This window comes from Bactrocera dorsalis, chromosome 4 (genome assembly GCF_023373825.1).
Source record: "Bactrocera dorsalis isolate Fly_Bdor chromosome 4, ASM2337382v1, whole genome shotgun sequence".
In the NCBI taxonomy this organism is placed as follows: Eukaryota; Metazoa; Arthropoda; class Insecta; order Diptera; family Tephritidae; genus Bactrocera; species Bactrocera dorsalis.
The window spans coordinates 58,014,959-58,032,310 of NC_064306.1; the positions used below are offsets into that span (position 1 = coordinate 58,014,959).

A 17,352-nucleotide genomic window follows, 5' to 3' on the forward strand; every position below is an offset into this window, starting at 1 on the left:
CTTTGCCTTTCACCAGTTTCACTCTTTTCTTTAATAATTTTCGTGTTTGCATTTATTTATTGCCCGTAATTGCCGAAATTGCTATCGCCAACATTCTTTGTGTGTGCTGTTATGGCGATCTCACATAGCGGTAAATGCGGAAATCACACTTTGAGCTATGTCGCTTAGCCAACTGATCGCTAGCGCTGATAATCCGCGCTTTATTTGTACTTTAACTTTCAATTTTTATTTTATTGCCATTTTTAATGGCAGATTTGTGAATAAATGACTTATCTTTTGCTATTTACTGCTTGTTCTTTTGCTTTGGAAGTCGTTAAAATAGTTGCTTACTTTCAGCAAAACATTCCAAGTTTCATTATTTTGCATAGCGATGCATTCGTTGCTGATTAAATTATGTTTGTGAAAATATTTATCTAAATGGATTAAGAAAATACGCGTTCAATTCCTAAGTGGACTTTCTTCTTAGTGAGAGTTATGTAGAACACGTCAAAAAAAAATCTCTTGACCAGGAATGTTAAAACAATATCCTTATATTTCTGACATGGATGATTTATAATATTTGTAGAAGTTATATTCTCCTATTCTTCTTTACTAAGGTAATCACACCGCCGACCATAGCCGAGTTTGATACCAAGTGCAGTCAGCCCTTCTCCACCTAATCTCTTATTTTTCCTCTTCCACTGCTTCCACCTGCGGGTACTGAGCCAATTACTTTTAGAACTGGACTGTCTCTTGATTCTCTGAACTACAAGTATGTCAATGTCGCCGTATATCTCGCACAGCTCATCGTTCTATAGACTGCGGTACCCACCCTTGCCAATATGCAAAGGACCATAAATCTTCCGCCAAACCTTTCTATCGAACAATAATCGACGTACCCTCTTATAGGATATAGTATCTTCTATTTACCTCTGCAGCTCGTATTCTTTTCTCCATTATTAGATTGAAGAATTCAGACTATAGGGAGCCCCCTCCCTTGGTATAGAACGGCTCAGAGAGGTCCCTCGCGTTCCTGACTAAGCGTTTGGTGTTGTTCAACGTCAGCTTACATAGTCGTATTAGCTTTGCGGGAAAACTAATTTTAGACTAACGGCATAAAGACAGTTCCTTTTCGAGCTGTCGAGGGCGGTTTTAAACTCGGCAAAGAGGTGGTATGTGTCGATCTTCCTTTTCCGAGTCTTTGCCAAGATTTGGCGCAAGATGAAAATATGGTCAGTTGTTGACTTTCCAGATCTGAAGCCACACTGGTAAGGGCCTACCAGTTTGTTGACGTTGGACTTCTTTCACACAGTACGCTCGATAGAACCTTATATGCGTGGTCGAATCGTGGTGGCCCAGCAAGCATTGACGCTCAGGAAGGCTTTCCTAATTGTTTGGTGTGATTGAAAGAGAAATTCTTACTACCTGTACTGTCAACAAAAGGAATAGCTGCCCAGCTTTGGTCAATAGAAGAGAAATTGTGTTCCATCAAGACAACGACAGGCGTCATATATTAATAGTAGGCTGCTATGCTAACAGCTCCGGGTGTTTCTGAGTTTCGGAATTTCTTATTTACTAAAATTTGCACTAATAATGTTTATAATAAGGGCATAAAAACAACTTTTCTTTATATTATTACTTGTCAAATCCAACGAGTCAAGAATAAAGCTAATAATGTACATGGAAGTGTCGAAATCCGAAGTCTATAACCGGTATACCTCTCCAAATCAAACTTGTAAAACGTTGATCTGGATTCTATACTGGATTACTGCAGCTCTCTATTCATTGAAACTGTCCAAAATTTAGAATCACTAACTTTATCAGAAATTATTTTTTCAAAGATACGCTTATTTCTGGTGGCAAATCAATGTTTTCGAGTTCAAAATTTATGAGAAGTTTGCAATAATTAATTAAACTAAATATTTGAAAATTACATATGTGTGTTTCTATATTTTAAATACTTTTTTTTGGCATTAAATTAGGACCGAACATCGTTTATACTCAATTTTGGAAAGTTCTAAAACGTGTTTATCGTTATTCAACAGACAGATGTGTTGCTGTTGTTTTTTGCTTTGCACAAATACATGCCAAATTGTAAAAACAGTCATAAAAGTACCGCTAAATTTGGTTAAGTAACACGAATGTGTGCTGGCAAACCGGTAAAACAGGAGCAGTTTCAAAGAAACGGCAAAAAAGACGAACAAAAACACAAAAACACGAACAGCTGACGCAAATAGCATGCATATGTCATATATTATATATGTGCTATATATACATATGTACATAAATGTGAAGATTTGTGAGAGTGCAATTAACAAGAGATATTTGTTGCTAAAAACTCTTAAGCTTTCGGCGGTTCATCCATACCTGAAGTGACAATGTGCTAAATTATTATTAATTTGCTATCGAGAGGGCGTGTGATAGCTTTAACAATTAATGTCAAGGGTTTGGCCAGATTATTGAATTTATTCAAAACTTAAAGAAAAATATTAATGATAGATTTGAAAGATGAAATATGCAAGCAGATATAAAAATTGCAGGTTAGGTTAGTTTAGATAGCTGATATGGAGAGATCACAGCTGGGCTGCTATAGAACATGTCTTATACTTATTCTTACTTAAGCATTCCATATGTGTTGCTTATAATTATAACGGGTGATTTTTTTGAGGTTAGGATTTTCATGCATTAGTATTTGACAGATCACGTGGGATTTCAGACATGGTGTCAAAGAGAAAGATGCTCAGTATGCTTTGACATTTCATCATGAATAGACTTACTAACGAGCAACGCTTGCAAATCATTGAATTTTATTACCAAAATCAGTGTTCGGTTCGAAATGTGTTTCGCGCTTTTTTTGTTCAGCGATGAGGCTCATTTCTGGTTGAATGGCTACGTAAATAAGCAAAATTGCCGCATTTGGGGTGAAGAGCAACCAGAAGCCGTTCAAGAACTGCCCATGCATCCCGAAAAATGCACTGTTTGGTGTGGTTTGTACGCTGGTGGAATCATTGGACCGTATTTTTTCAAAGATGCTGTTGGACGCAACGTTACGGTGAATGGCGATCGCTATCGTTCGATGCTAACAAACTTTTTGTTGCCAAAAATGGAAGAACTGAACTTGGTTGACATGTGGTTTCAACAAGATGGCGCTACATGCCACACAGCTCGCGATTCTATGGCCATTTTGAGGGAAAACTTCGGACAACAATTCATCTCAAGAAATGGACCCGTAAGTTGGCCACCAATATCATGCGATTTAACGCCTTTAGACTATTTTTTGTGAGGCTACGTCAAGTCTAAAGTCTACAGAAATAAGCCAGTAACTATTCCAGCTTTGGAAGACAACATTTCCGAAGAAATTCGGGCTATTCCGGCCGAAATGCTCGAAAAAGTTGCCCAAAATTGGACTTTCCGAATGGACCACCTAAGACGCAGCCGCGGTCAACATTTAAATGAAATTATCTTCAAAAAGTAAATGTCATGAACCAATCTAACGTTTCAAATAAAGAACCGATGAGATTTTGCAAATTTTATGCGTTTTTTTTTAAAAAAAAAGTTATCAAGCTCTTAAAAAATCACCCTTTACTTCATTTACATACATAAATTGTACGATAAGCATCTACTTGTAAATGAATCCACTAAATAAGCTCCATAGTCACAGCTCCACTTCCAGTTACGATGCGCACACTTAGCTCACTTCAAATCAGAGGTGTCTGCGCACATGTGTACTTAGTTAACTGACTTACTTTTTAAGCTTCAAGCGCGCGATTGATCTGCTTACCATCACATCATTGCGGCTAAATAGTTTTATTTATAGCGTTCTCTTTTCGGTTTCGTTTTCAATTTTGCTGCAAACACAAACTCGAATTCAAATTTGAATAGCACTTTTTGCTGGTAATCTAAGCTGTTCGTTAAAGGTCAGCCAGTCAACAAGTTGGTCGGTTAGTGCTTTGCTAGTTTGCTGCACTATGTTATTGTTGCTGTTGCTATTGCTTTTTTTCTATTGTTGTTATTGTTAATTAATGTACAGACTTACGTATACTTTAATATATATTTTAATAAGGCGAGTGTGTACTGAGCTGCAACAGTAATGGAAACAGGCGTTAAACTAAAAGAGGCAACTGAGCCACACTTGATATTTGCGACTGTATGTGTAACTTTAGGGTGTCCGTTATTTTCGAAGCAGTTTATTTTTTACAAACTGCTCCAGAAGTTTCAATTTTTGCCCTCAAAAATTGTATCCAACTTAAGCAAGCTCTTTATTTCCAATTTATACATTGCCAAATCATTTTCCTTCTCCTCTATAAATAACTTCGGATTTTTGAAATTTCGCATTAAACAAATAATTCTACAATTTTCAGGGAGCAATATTCTAATACGAAATTTTCTGCCCTACAAAAAAGGTCTTATTAATTTTTTTCATAAAAATTTTCCTTTAAAAGTTATACGCAGTTAAAGTTAGGCATCAAATGTACTGAGCATTCATACAACCGATTTGGAAATTCTGTGTTGCTCATACGACATGGTACTCCATTTGAAGTTTTTTTATATCCCGATCAGGGTAAATTCAGTTTGTCACGAAGTTTGTTATACGCAGAAGAAAACGTCGAGACCCTTTAATTTATATACTATATATATTTTAATTTATATATATATAATTTATATATTTATGAATGAACAGCGTGATGAGCTGATTTGACTTAGACATGACCGCACCACTTTAGCACGTCGCTGCCATATAAACTGAACGATCGGATTGAAGGGCTTATATGAAAAGCTTCTTCGTTTGACGAGATATCTTTAAAAAATTTGGAATTGTTTATTATATAAGCAAATGATGAAAAATTGGAAAAAATGGTTCAGATCGATTCACTATGCCACATAAATAGTTGCGACACAAACTGACTGATCAAATTTATGTCTCCGAAAAAATTTTCATCATAGCGACCTCTGACACAATTTGCAAATTCGAAATCGAAGTAAGAAACCGCTTGAAATTAGCAATCCAGGAAGCTGGCGGATTATCAGAAACACATTTATAATAAAAAGGTCCACTATTGACGTACTAAACAATGTCGTTGACATTGCGAAATGCGCGGTAAGTGACATGCGATGGAAAAGTGGAACAAAAAATATTGCTTGCTGATCACCCTGGATGCCTTCAATTCAGCAAAGGGGGCAAATGTAATCAAGGCTCGGTATAACATATGCGCTCATCAATATCATATGACAATTATTATAAGTTATTTCGAATTTGCTTGAGTTCCAGCCGGCGATTTCTGCACGCAAAGGTAATGAGATCGGTTGTATTATCAGCGGCTCCAATATGGATCCAGTAGCTAGGCATTAAAGCATATGCCAGACAAATAAGCACATTGCACAGACTGTCGACTAAGAGTTATCAGTGATTTTCGAACAATATCAAGCGATGCTGCCGAAGTAATAGCCAGTATGATGCCCACTGGCATCCCGGGTGGCAAAACGAGCGAGTATACAAGTTATCAGAGCCGTCTACAGGAGCTCAAAGGAAATGTAGAGTCAAAATCTTAACAATATGCCAGTAGGGGTGGCAAACCTCATTCAAAGGACGGTGGACCCACAGACTGATACCGGACATCAATTCGTGGATAGACAGATTCCTTGGGAACATGGATGTCTACCTCTAACGCAAAAACTAAGTGGACATGGGTGCTTTAGAAGGTACCTGTAGAGATTCCAGGACGTTGTAAGTACAAGGGAATAACTTAAAACTACACTCAGTTGAAGTTCTACGGTGGAAAATTTGACGATCCTCATGTACAATCCACTGAGAACTGGTAGCAGCCTCAATGATGACAAAACTGATATATATAGAGCAGATTAAGCGTAAATCTGTCCGTGCCACAGAAGGGACTTAAATGTCTTATCACTCCCCCGAAGTAATACTTAATCAGGCGGTTCCCTGGGAGAGTCTGGAGTTGGTAATGGGTTTGGTTAAGCTTATTGAAGTTCCGCATTCCGGCTTTGATGTTACCCCCTACTTAAAAAAAATAAATATCATACATATTAAAAATGGCCGAAATGAAATCATATCATTCCTATTGAGAAACCCTATATTTTTGAACGCTTTTTTATCTTCAGTCCAACCGAATATCAAATGAAAACGTTTTAGAGATTCACAACTAAAATTTTTTTATATTTGATGCACCCTACTATATTTTTACATATATACTTCAAACTTGCTGCTTATTTTACTAACCGGAATTTTAACTTAAATACATATACTTGTGTTACTTTTCTTGTAATTGAGAAAAAATAATATATACATATGTATTTATGAGACGTACATTTGTATGTAAATATCTGCACATATGTTTAAATCGATTGTAAATTGTAATGTAACTGTGCCAAAACAACAACAAAAGCGCAGGCAGCACACCTCAGGCGCTCGTAAAAATTTACACAGTGCAAACAAGTAATTGGAGTACTTTGGTACTTGGTTCTTATGTGCATTTGAGCTTACTTACATACATAATATATACATATACTCGCATACATATAAAAACATAAATACATATATGTAGCTCTCGTTCTCAACACATTGATATCGCTTTGGTTTATTTTCCGGCGCATTTTGCATGCAGTCAAAGCACTGTATACCACAAAAGCTTAAAAGCAGAATATTTACTAGCTTATTCGTGGCTAAATTTAGCCATCGTGCTACACGCTTTTGTTGGACGGCATTTAGCAGGCAGACAATGGCGTTTTCCAAACAAAACAACAAACACTCGTACTCAGTACTGATTACTCGCCCGCAAAGTGTTGGGATCTGCTGTGTGTTCGGAGTGGTCGGCAAATTATAGTGTTTTGTTGGTTCCTGTTTGGTGTTTCGTTATGAGCTACTAACTGGCATGCAAAATACCGAAAAAATTTGCGGCAGCTAAGCGAACACGCAGCTGGACGTACATATGTGTTTTGGCTGTGTTTTTATAAATTTGCAACGCTTTTGTGGCTTCTACGCTTCCTGATACAAATTGTATTGTTTTGAAAGTTTTTTACAATTATTTGCTTGCGCTTTTTGTAAGGCAGCTAATGCTGACTTTGTGTGAACTGAGTGGCAGTTGCAAGTACTCTCTGTTTAGTTGAGGTGTGAGTCATGACAATTTTTTAAAAGTGCTTGAGAACTAAAACCTTATTTTTGCATTTTTTCACTTGTTTTTTTAAGTCTTTGTACTGCTTATAACAACACAATTCTTTTGAATGGAAAAAAAAATCCCGGGAGAAATTTTTGGGATGTTTTATGCTTTGCACAAATTGGCAATGTAAACAACTTTATTTGGAATGGCACAAGCGTTATAGTATTTTTGGCGAATATAGATTTTTTATGTGTGTTGTATATGGAAAATTCTGAATTTTCACAAATACCTTTAAAAATTACCTTCCCTTGATTTTTTAACTGATAGTACTGCTTACAACAATGCAAATTTTGAAGAGAAAAAAAACCCTGAGGGAAATTTTTGGGGAAATTTTCTACTCTGCACAAATCGGCAATGTAAACGGAGCAGTGAAAAGTTATGGTATTTTTGTGTATACAGATTCTTAAGTGTAATACATTTGGGGAAATCATATACGTAGCTCTGACTTGGCACCCAATGACTTCTTTTTCAAGAAATAATGCGTGGTCAACGATTTTCGTCGCCAGAAGATGCTGTTGAAGCATTCAAAAACCATGTTTTGGAAGTGTCTCAATCGGAGTGGAAAAAGTGCTTCGAAAATTGGTTTGAGCGCATGCAAAAAAGTATAATCTTGATAAAGAATATTTTGGAAAACAATAAAACCATTTTCGTTGATAAGTATTCCTATTTTCATTATTAGGCCAGAACTAGTATATATAGCAGCCCTCGTATATATAAATACTTTAAAATTGTATTTGAAACCGGCACGAAATTCCAACATCTTCTAATGGCATTAAAACGCTCCATACAATAAATTACTTTTTTCCCACCACTTAACGGACGATAACTCAATCAGTTAATTATCAAATTAGTTCCAGCGCAATAAAAGCTTTTTAGTCAAAGCTGCACACCAATTATCGCAAGACGTTTGCCCTACTTCAGCATTTATATGTAACATTACACGCCATTTATATTAACAGTTACTTATAATTAAACGCGCATTAGCTTCAACCGCCTTCGCCGTGGAGTCCTCAACATATCATATTACTTGACGTGCAAGTACGCTCTGATTGCATAATAACAGAAGTTGTAAATAAGAAATTGCGCAAGCAACGCACCAACTGACATTCGAGTTGTCAAAAAATGTAAAGAATTCATTTCGGCTTTGTTGACTTCACTTACCTTAGAGCGCTTTAGTTGAGTTATTGGAGCACATATGATCACTCTCAGTTTCGGCGCCGACTAATTTAGTCAGCGAACTACCTGTAACCACATGTATGCACGCGAAGATCGCATTTGAGCGTAACAAAAACAGTGCTAAGTTTGTTTGTAATCATTAAGAATGAAGCCAAAGAGCATGTGCATTGAAATCACAAGTGCTGCAAAAAGTAAACGAAAAAGAAGAATATGTAGCTCACATGAGCGGCTCGACAGAGCATGAAGGTCAGGGGCGCAGTGATTAGTTTATGAAATTTATATTTTTTTTAACACCTCTTTATATATATATACGCGTACTTAAATATGCGATGTATGTGAAATTATGTATCAGATCCATTAAGATTCATATTACTTGGCATATTGCTGCTTATGTACATATGTATATATGTAGAATAAAAATTATGTAATTAACTGCAATGAAACTGGTTAGATAGAACTGAACTTCGGCTTCAAAATGTTAAGACTGACAGTGAACTTGGCCGAAAATGATCAGCTTTAAAGCTAGTTCTGTTATAAATTCAGAAAGTTTCTCGGTCCACTTAAGTTCAGTTTTTAATTCAACTGGATATACTTTGTCTTTGCTAAAGCAGTATACTTTTAAGCAATATCTGACAATTGATATCCCTTAGGATATGAAAAGTTAAGGAAACGCTAATGAATTGGGTAAAGCAGGCTTACAAATGAGATATGGTCGAGGAGCCGAAGCCAAATATATATGTATGTATATTATGGTGAGCCAAAAACAAAAATATCGATTTTATTGGTTCAAATTAGCTTATGTACATAAAAAATATACCTGGCTAATTTGCAGTTCTATAACTTTAAGGTTATTAGCTAACTTTTGCTCTTCTTATGCGCCTTTTTTGACATAATCATTTCTCAAAAATAGTTCAACAAAAATTATGCGCTCGTTACATCTCTAAGGAGAAAGGAATATCTATGATAAATTTCAATTGAAAATGGGTGCAAAAAACCGATTTGCTATCCGAACTATTCAGATGTAGTCCAGCATTTTAAAAGCATTCAGTTCATCTTTGAAACATATTTCTCTCAAGCTTTAAAAAAAAATTGAATCGTGGTAAATTGTAAGCCTTATATCATATTCACAAAATTTTGTTTGGGAAGAAGTACAAATATTGTATACGGTATTTTTGGACACCGAGTAATATTCAAAGGCGTTCACTAATGACCTCGTATAGATCTCATATTGATAAAAAGATGAATTTCATGTAGTTCATATCGAAAATTTATTAAAGCTTACTTATCCAGGCAATAAACTTTATGTCCACAATTGAGTTAAAATCGTAATTTTATGTTCCTATAATTTCTATAAATTTTTTAATTGTTTTAAACCTTCTCGTAGAGCCTTATTCTGTATCGTTTGATGTTTCTGTACAAACTTTCCATCTACCTATCTCAAGCTGAATAACTTATATGGTAAATAATTGGATCTCGATTCCATGGGTGAAACACATTTACTCAATCACATATTAATATATTCATCTAGGTAAGTCTCAGACAGAAACAGAGTTTGATGATGACAATATATTTTTAAGAAAAACAGTGGTACTCAACAAAACGATTCAGCAGGCGAATTAAACAAGCTAGAGCTATGATACAAATAAGTATCAATGGAGAGGGGAGGGATGCCGAAAAAAGAGAATGGGAATTTCAAGGTCATAGGTTTACCACAAGCGCGGCAATAAAATCAGTCTCATTACTTAATTGTCAACTTCGTAGAAAGGGTTTTGTCTTTCATCAGAACATTGCTAGACCACACATTTTTGATGACTCGGCAAAAACTGGGAAAGCGTGGCTGGGAAGTTTTGATGCATCCACCATATAGCCCTGACTTAGCACCATCGAAATACTATTTGTTTCGGTCAATACAGAACTCCCTTAATGGCGTAAAGTTTGCTTCAAGAAAAGCCTATGAAAATTACTTGTCGCAGTTTTTCGCTGAGAAACCAGAAAAGTTTTACACTGATGGAATAATGTTTCTAGCGCAAAAATGGTAAAAAGTGGACCAATATGGTACATATTTGGCTTATTAAAATTCATCATATACATATATAAAACAATTGTTGAAGATCGATTATAAATGCGAAAAGACTTTTTAGACTACCCAATGATAGGTAGTTTTGAAAATATTGCTCGCTTTTTTAATCACTAAATTCAAATCTTCTAGTATCAGTGAAGGAAACTAAATAAAACTGCTGTATTCATTGCTTTGAAACTTTAATTAATAATAATAATAATTAATAATTTATATATATTTAAAAGAAAAATTTTACAAATTTTAGTTAAACGCGATCTGCGATGGCGCTAAAACAAGCTCCTCCGCTACCACCGTGATTTCAGACTTTTTTTTTTTAGATGATATTGTCCATACGGTGGCGTATGTTTGTGACTCCAAAATTGATAAAATTACCCTAATTTTTTGAGAGAAAATTTTGAATATTGCCTTTAATTTTGATCGCTTTTGGCTTGCCAGAAAAACTGTTAAGTCAGTGAATGGCGGACTAAAAATGTACATGTGTGGAGTACATACATAGTACATACAAGTATAGTATATAAAATATGTATAAACATTTTATTAGTGATTGAATCGTTTGTCTTAAAGTATTCACTGCGTCAAAATCGAATAGTGATTTATCGAGAACGCGTTTAAAGATATTGAAAATAACTTAGCTGATTGAACTGAGCGGCTACACATTATAAGGCTGTAACTCGAAAATTACTTGAAATATCGTGTTAAAATTATAGGATGTGTATGTGATGGTATGTTTACAGATATATACTGTCGATATATGCATATCATATATTTTTTTCAAAATTTCATATTATATGGACACCTAAAATTATTTGGTAATACTAATTTTTTTTGCCAATAGATTTTGCTTGATTAACATTGTTCAAGAAACTAAATTCTTTTGTAGCACTAAAATGTTTCTTAGTCAAAGCATTTTTGTATATTTTAGAATATTTTTTAAATTAAATTTCATAAAAACGAGTTATTTACTGCAGGAAGTAACCAAGAAGCTATTATAACTATTACACAACCACATTTTGTATTTTTTCAACTGATTTTAATACAATCTAATTGTGATCGATTACAGAATCGAATAATATGTTCATTTATGTACACATAATATATAAATCATTATATATTAATATATTATATAACATATTGCTCACTTTATGAACATATTAGTACTAAATGGCATTTAATAATGCAACATACTAGAGCAAATAGCGATTAAAGCCACTCCTCTACGCGCACATACATACATACATATATCATGTGACACTCTGCCACCGTCTTCCACCATACACACATACAAACACACACACATTTTCGCTTTCAATCGAACTTTTACTTTTAATTACACGCTCACGCCGCGACTAGTTTTGCAAGTTGGCGCAATTAAAAGTGCAATAAAATCAGCTGCAATAACAACACGTTGCAACATCGATGCAATGAGATTTGAATATCCTTCAGACCACACACTTCCTACTTCCAACAGCGAGCAGTCAGCAGCCGATGGCGCGACAAGTCAATTGCAACGCTGCAACTAAGCAAGTAAAACCGCTAAACAGCTCATAAAACAACAAAAACAATATGCAAAATTTCTCATCAACTGCGTGGTTTGTTTGTGTGTGTGTGTGTGTGTGTGGCTAGTTGCTGTTTCTGGTTTTGCGAGTTCTTTTCCGTTAAATTTTGCGCTCACAACGCCTGATTCATTGCCCGGCAGGCGAACAATAATCGATACGAAACCCATAAAGCGAAAAATAAAAACAACAACAACACAAAAAAAGTGGGCTCATAAACAAATTGAAAATAAAAGTAATGTGCTGTTTGGCACCGGTTTTCGAAAAACTGTAAATAATTGATGCATGCATAGGAACACATGTATGTATGTGTGTGTGTGTAATTTGCTTTCGGCAACTTGTTTTGTGAGCTTTTGTGTCTAGCGCGAATTTTTTGTTCAAAATTTTTACTTTTTTAGATTTTTTTTTGTTTTTTTTCGCTTTCGGTGTTTTCTAGTTTTCTATATTTATCTTGAGGGTGTTTTTTTATTAGCCTGATCTTTCGAATAATAGGCGCCGCTAGTGAAAACAAAAGTGGCAGCACAGTGTATGATTGATTTGAACTTTTGTGTCAAGCTTCTTTTATTTGTTGTTGTATTTTTCATAAATTTTATTAAGAATTCTACAAAAGTAACCACCGAAATGCTCACTTAGTCTTAGTCAGCAATAACCAATATTACGTAATACTTGACTCGCCGCTTTCAGCTCTTTTGGCAAAAATTAAAAAAAAATTGTGAAATTCAAATTTCTTTGATTTATTTATATTTATTTTTAAGTTCTCTGCCTTCTGTTACCATTTCTGTACAAATTATTCAAGCGGCAACAGTTCTTAGCTGCTTTGGCTTTGTGCGCATGCGTGCGAGCGGCCGCCCACTCAACTCAAAAACTCACTCGCGCATGTCATGCTAAAAGAACAAATATATATATTTATTAGTTCATTGCTACTACTCACTTTTATGGCTAGTTCTTTGTTTGTACATCGCTCATTTGTTACAAAATTTATTTAATTTTCGAAGAAAAAAAATTCAGTTATGTTGTAATACACAGCGCATGCGCATAATTGTGCGAATTGTGGTGAAAAATGTGCGCGGGGAAAATTACACAATTCGCAGCTAAAACTTTGTAGCATTCTATGCCATTAGCAAGCCAATTTGCGCTTCCGTTTTCAAAATTCTTGCCCAACAGCGGGTGTTCTATACCATTTTTGTTGTTGCCGACTTTAGTCGCGTTTTTAAGTTTTTTTTTCTCAGTTTAGAAGTTATGATTTGCTTAATTGCCGTTTTGATATAATTTTGACATGCGAACTTAAGTGGATTTTTAGTAAGAACGCTTGCTGAAGTTTATTAAATATTTTGCTGAAAGTGATATTTACTTTAAGTTATCTTAGATTATTAAAGATCAGTTTGAAGTATGGATTTGATGGAGTTTCAGGAAAATTCCACCTATCGTTTAAGTAGACCCCGTACTGAAACTTTTCTATATAAGTTGAAACCCATATCGGTTTGTCTATATTCACATTTCTTTACACATTTATCACATGAAAATGTCTTCTTATTGGCTCTAACATCCCTCTTCACCATACAATTGCCATGGATTCCAGAATACAGCGATATTTCTGGTAAATGTGCAGCAACGAACTAGTCAAAGCAGGTAGCACTCTTCAAGAGAGAACTCAGATTAAGATAAACTCCTTTATCGTCCCCTAAAATGCAAAATAGCGTATCATCACTTTTCATAAGTTTACAGGCGAAGGAGAAGCAATATAACAGAAACCACTCATATTGAAAAAAAATTTGAGTTTTGGTTATCAAATGGTTATGTATTGGTTATATATTAGTTATATATTGGTTATATATTGGTCACATATTAGTTATATATTAGTTATATATTGGTTACATATTAGTTATATATTGGTTACATATTAGTTATATATTGGTTACATATTAGTTATATATTGGTTTTATCTGATAGCGGAAGCTGAACATTTTATGCTACATATATGTAACTAGAGGACCCGCCCAAGTTTTACTGTGGTTGTTACATAGGTAGTACTACTAATACCATCTATATGATTTCTATTAGTTAGATTATAAATATTATTTAAGAAATTATCGCATTTTTGGTGAAGCAACTTATGTTAGTTTACAAAAAAATTAATCATAAAGAATTTCGTGCTTTAAGAAAGAATTGGTTTTTGGGGTAAAAATACTATATAATTTGGGCTGTGCATCAGTGAAATCAATCGAGTCCAATCGATTGTCAGCCTAGTGGACTGCATATTAAGAAACGGTTCTTAAGCGTGAAAAGACAAAAAAATCGGCTGGCAAGGTTATGGCATCAGTCTTTTGGGATGCCCGTGGTATTTTATTCATCGAATGATAAATGAGCTAGTTTTAATTCATTGCATTGTGTGTTTGATTGCAGTTCTATTCTACCATTCCTAATATTTAGCAATTTTAAGGAAGGATCAGTTTGAAATTGAACGCATATATGTATTCATCGTTCCCGTTTAAATATTGCATTGCTCTGTGCAATGCTTCGAAAAGATTTCTGTACATCTCAAATTTTAATAGACCTTTTTATCAACACTTCAGTTATGCCACTATTTTTTATGCCAGACCTTTTGCAATTGTAAATTGCCTGTCAAGATACCCCCTCCAATAGTTAGCAGGTATGAAAAAAATATTATAGCTACCCATAGATGTATTGAATGACCCAATTTATTACTTAAGGACGAACAACTCTGTCCACAATATGAAAACTTGATCTACAGATGTCGCCTTTTACTTTGGCATCGTTTTCTTTAATGCACGTTTACGCCAATTTAAGGTTTGAATATTGAATACTGCGATGGTAGCGCCATCCATCGGTCAAACATTTAAAATTAGCAATTAATTACAAATGAAAAATTAATTTAAAAAAACATTTTCCAGTGCACCAAATTGTAAATCTAAACCATTCTCGAATCTCCTTGAACATGCACACAAAATTTCATCAAAATCGGTCCATCCGTTTTAGAGCAGTTCAAATGCAAACACACGGTCAGGAGATTTATATATATAAAGATAAGATGTAGTGAATCGTAAGCAATAAAAAACACAAGTTTGACTTTTCTGATGAAACGTTGTTTTGTATTTTAGTTGACGGTATATGCCTCTGACTACTTGTAGATATTTATTCAACAAACATATCATAAACATATCGCTCATTTGCTGCAAGACCGGCATAAATCAAAAAACGTGATTTTTGAGTTAATGCTGCAGAATTGTTCGTTATATCATACTTCGTGTTGAGTGAAAAATTCATATGAATACCTCTTATATGCTCCGCTTGAGAAGAGGTGTAAGGTTGGAGTCACCGTGTAAGGTTGTAGTCAGTTGAAAACTTTTAAACGCGTTTTATGGAGAATCGATTTTTTTTGACTTATGCCGGTCTTGCAGCAAATGAGCGATATGTAGTCGAGTCTAGGTGCAGGCAATACCAAATTTGCGCAACAAGCAGACAAACGTGGCAGGAATGGAATATGGACCGCGCATGCCGACTAATAAAATTCAAAAGGAATGAGGGATGACATAATGACTCTAGTAGGTGTGCTAACAGGTCACAAACAAATTGGCAGACATGTCATTACACGGGGAATAGTATACAACGACTATTCTAGAAGCTGCTAATAGTTATAGGAAAAGGCTACAGAACATCTTCAGAACATCAAGGCTTTTTAAAGGAAATTAATCACAACTATCAGTTGAAATTTCTTAAGGATATCTTAGAAGTCAGAAATTGCACATATAAAATTTTAAGTATTGCTGAACTTCATCAGAAGCAAAAGCCGATGTGCATTCCTCCCTATCTACCTACAAACGCATCACATAAAAAATCGAGCCGACTAGTGTCGGACGAGTCAAAATTATTACAAAAACCATATATACCAAGATTTCACGGTATTACTGCATATTTGTTACCTGGTCTTAATAGACTTACAAGCCAATCATTCACAGCCTTACGCGTTTACTGCACTAATAGGTAGACATCTTTAGTGATAATTGGTACTTAAGTTCTTTAACTATTAATTTAATATTTGACATTATTTCTTTATTTATTTATGGAAAGAAAAATAAGTAATTAAAATTAATGAATTTGAAACTTTCAGAAGACGAAGAACACACGAAGTTACACATTTGCCTGAGAATTTGCTTATGAAATGGAGCCTTTGAGGGACGTAAGATTGATTGTATTGTGAAAATATTGAAATTTCGGTTGTTTTTGTAGTACTATTTTTTGGGAGAAAATAAACTCTGTTGATACCAAAGACCTGCCTGGTGAGTGCTATTCAGATTCTTCGCAAGTCAAAGCAATCATTCGTAAGGGCTTTGCTGAATTCCCTAGAGGCCATTGAAGCACCACAAGCTACCACCAAAGTGAAAGTCCAAAAATTACCATTGCTTTTAATGACCCCAAAAATGACGTTGGTAGAGATAGTTGACCTGATAAAGATAACTTAAAAACGATTTGAACGCATCGCTCATGAATATCTGAGTTGATGAAAGCAGTGTATATGCAAAATAAATACTGCATGAAATCACAATCGAGACTATCACAAATGATACCCAGTAAATTAAACAATTTCTCCCGATTTGGTTGCCGGTAATTTTTTTTATTTTTTCAGGCAAGAAGAGAATTTGTAAATGGAAAGCTGAGATTGAAGCATCATGGACAGTCACGAAGCAGTTAGATCTCTTTCGTTAGTGCTACACATAGAGATTTCAGCTGCGTTAACCAACCTATAATTAGCAATTGAGTGCAATCAGGTTCTTCAGCTTTCAAAGAACTCATCGATAAATTTGTCAGTGATTCTATGAGAACTTGTGACCTATTTTATTCACGAAAACCATCACAATCTTAACAAAATAGATGTTTTGACTATTTCATAAGTAACTCATATTTACAAAATATTAATATTGATAAGGTGGAACATATGGTATCATTAATAAACGTCCAGGAAATGCATCTATAATACCATAATCTCAGATCAGGGTAGCCTTACATCTTATAATTATACACAAAATCGTCTGATGTTTGTTTTTACACAGCCATCTTGGTAGTTCGTCTTGACTACTTGACTATCATCTGATAAATCTTTTTCTTAAAAAGTTCAGAAGTTTGTAGCCAATTTAAATTTACGAAGTTTTTTTGATACGTAACTTCTTTCAAGATATTAAAGTATTTTCAAATTTTGGGTTGTTCTACTTGTAAGCAAAGATGAAGACCCTCATCACAAGAATGAAGTGTTGAGAAACGATATGTCAATGAGTAAAAGCCATATTCAGAAAACAGTATCCACAAAAAAATCTTTATGGTAGGTAAGGTTAGATTTGATGGGTGATCCATATTACCCTCTTTAAAATATTTT

At 34.7% G+C, this 17,352-nt stretch overlaps 1 protein-coding gene across 1 annotated transcript in view; it reads right to left on the minus strand.

The window, feature by feature from the left end:
• Positions 1 to 17,352, minus strand: part of LOC105225706 (sushi, von Willebrand factor type A, EGF and pentraxin domain-containing protein 1) — a 65,086-nt gene that overhangs the window by 39,297 nt on the left and 8,437 nt on the right. The window lies entirely within an intron of this gene.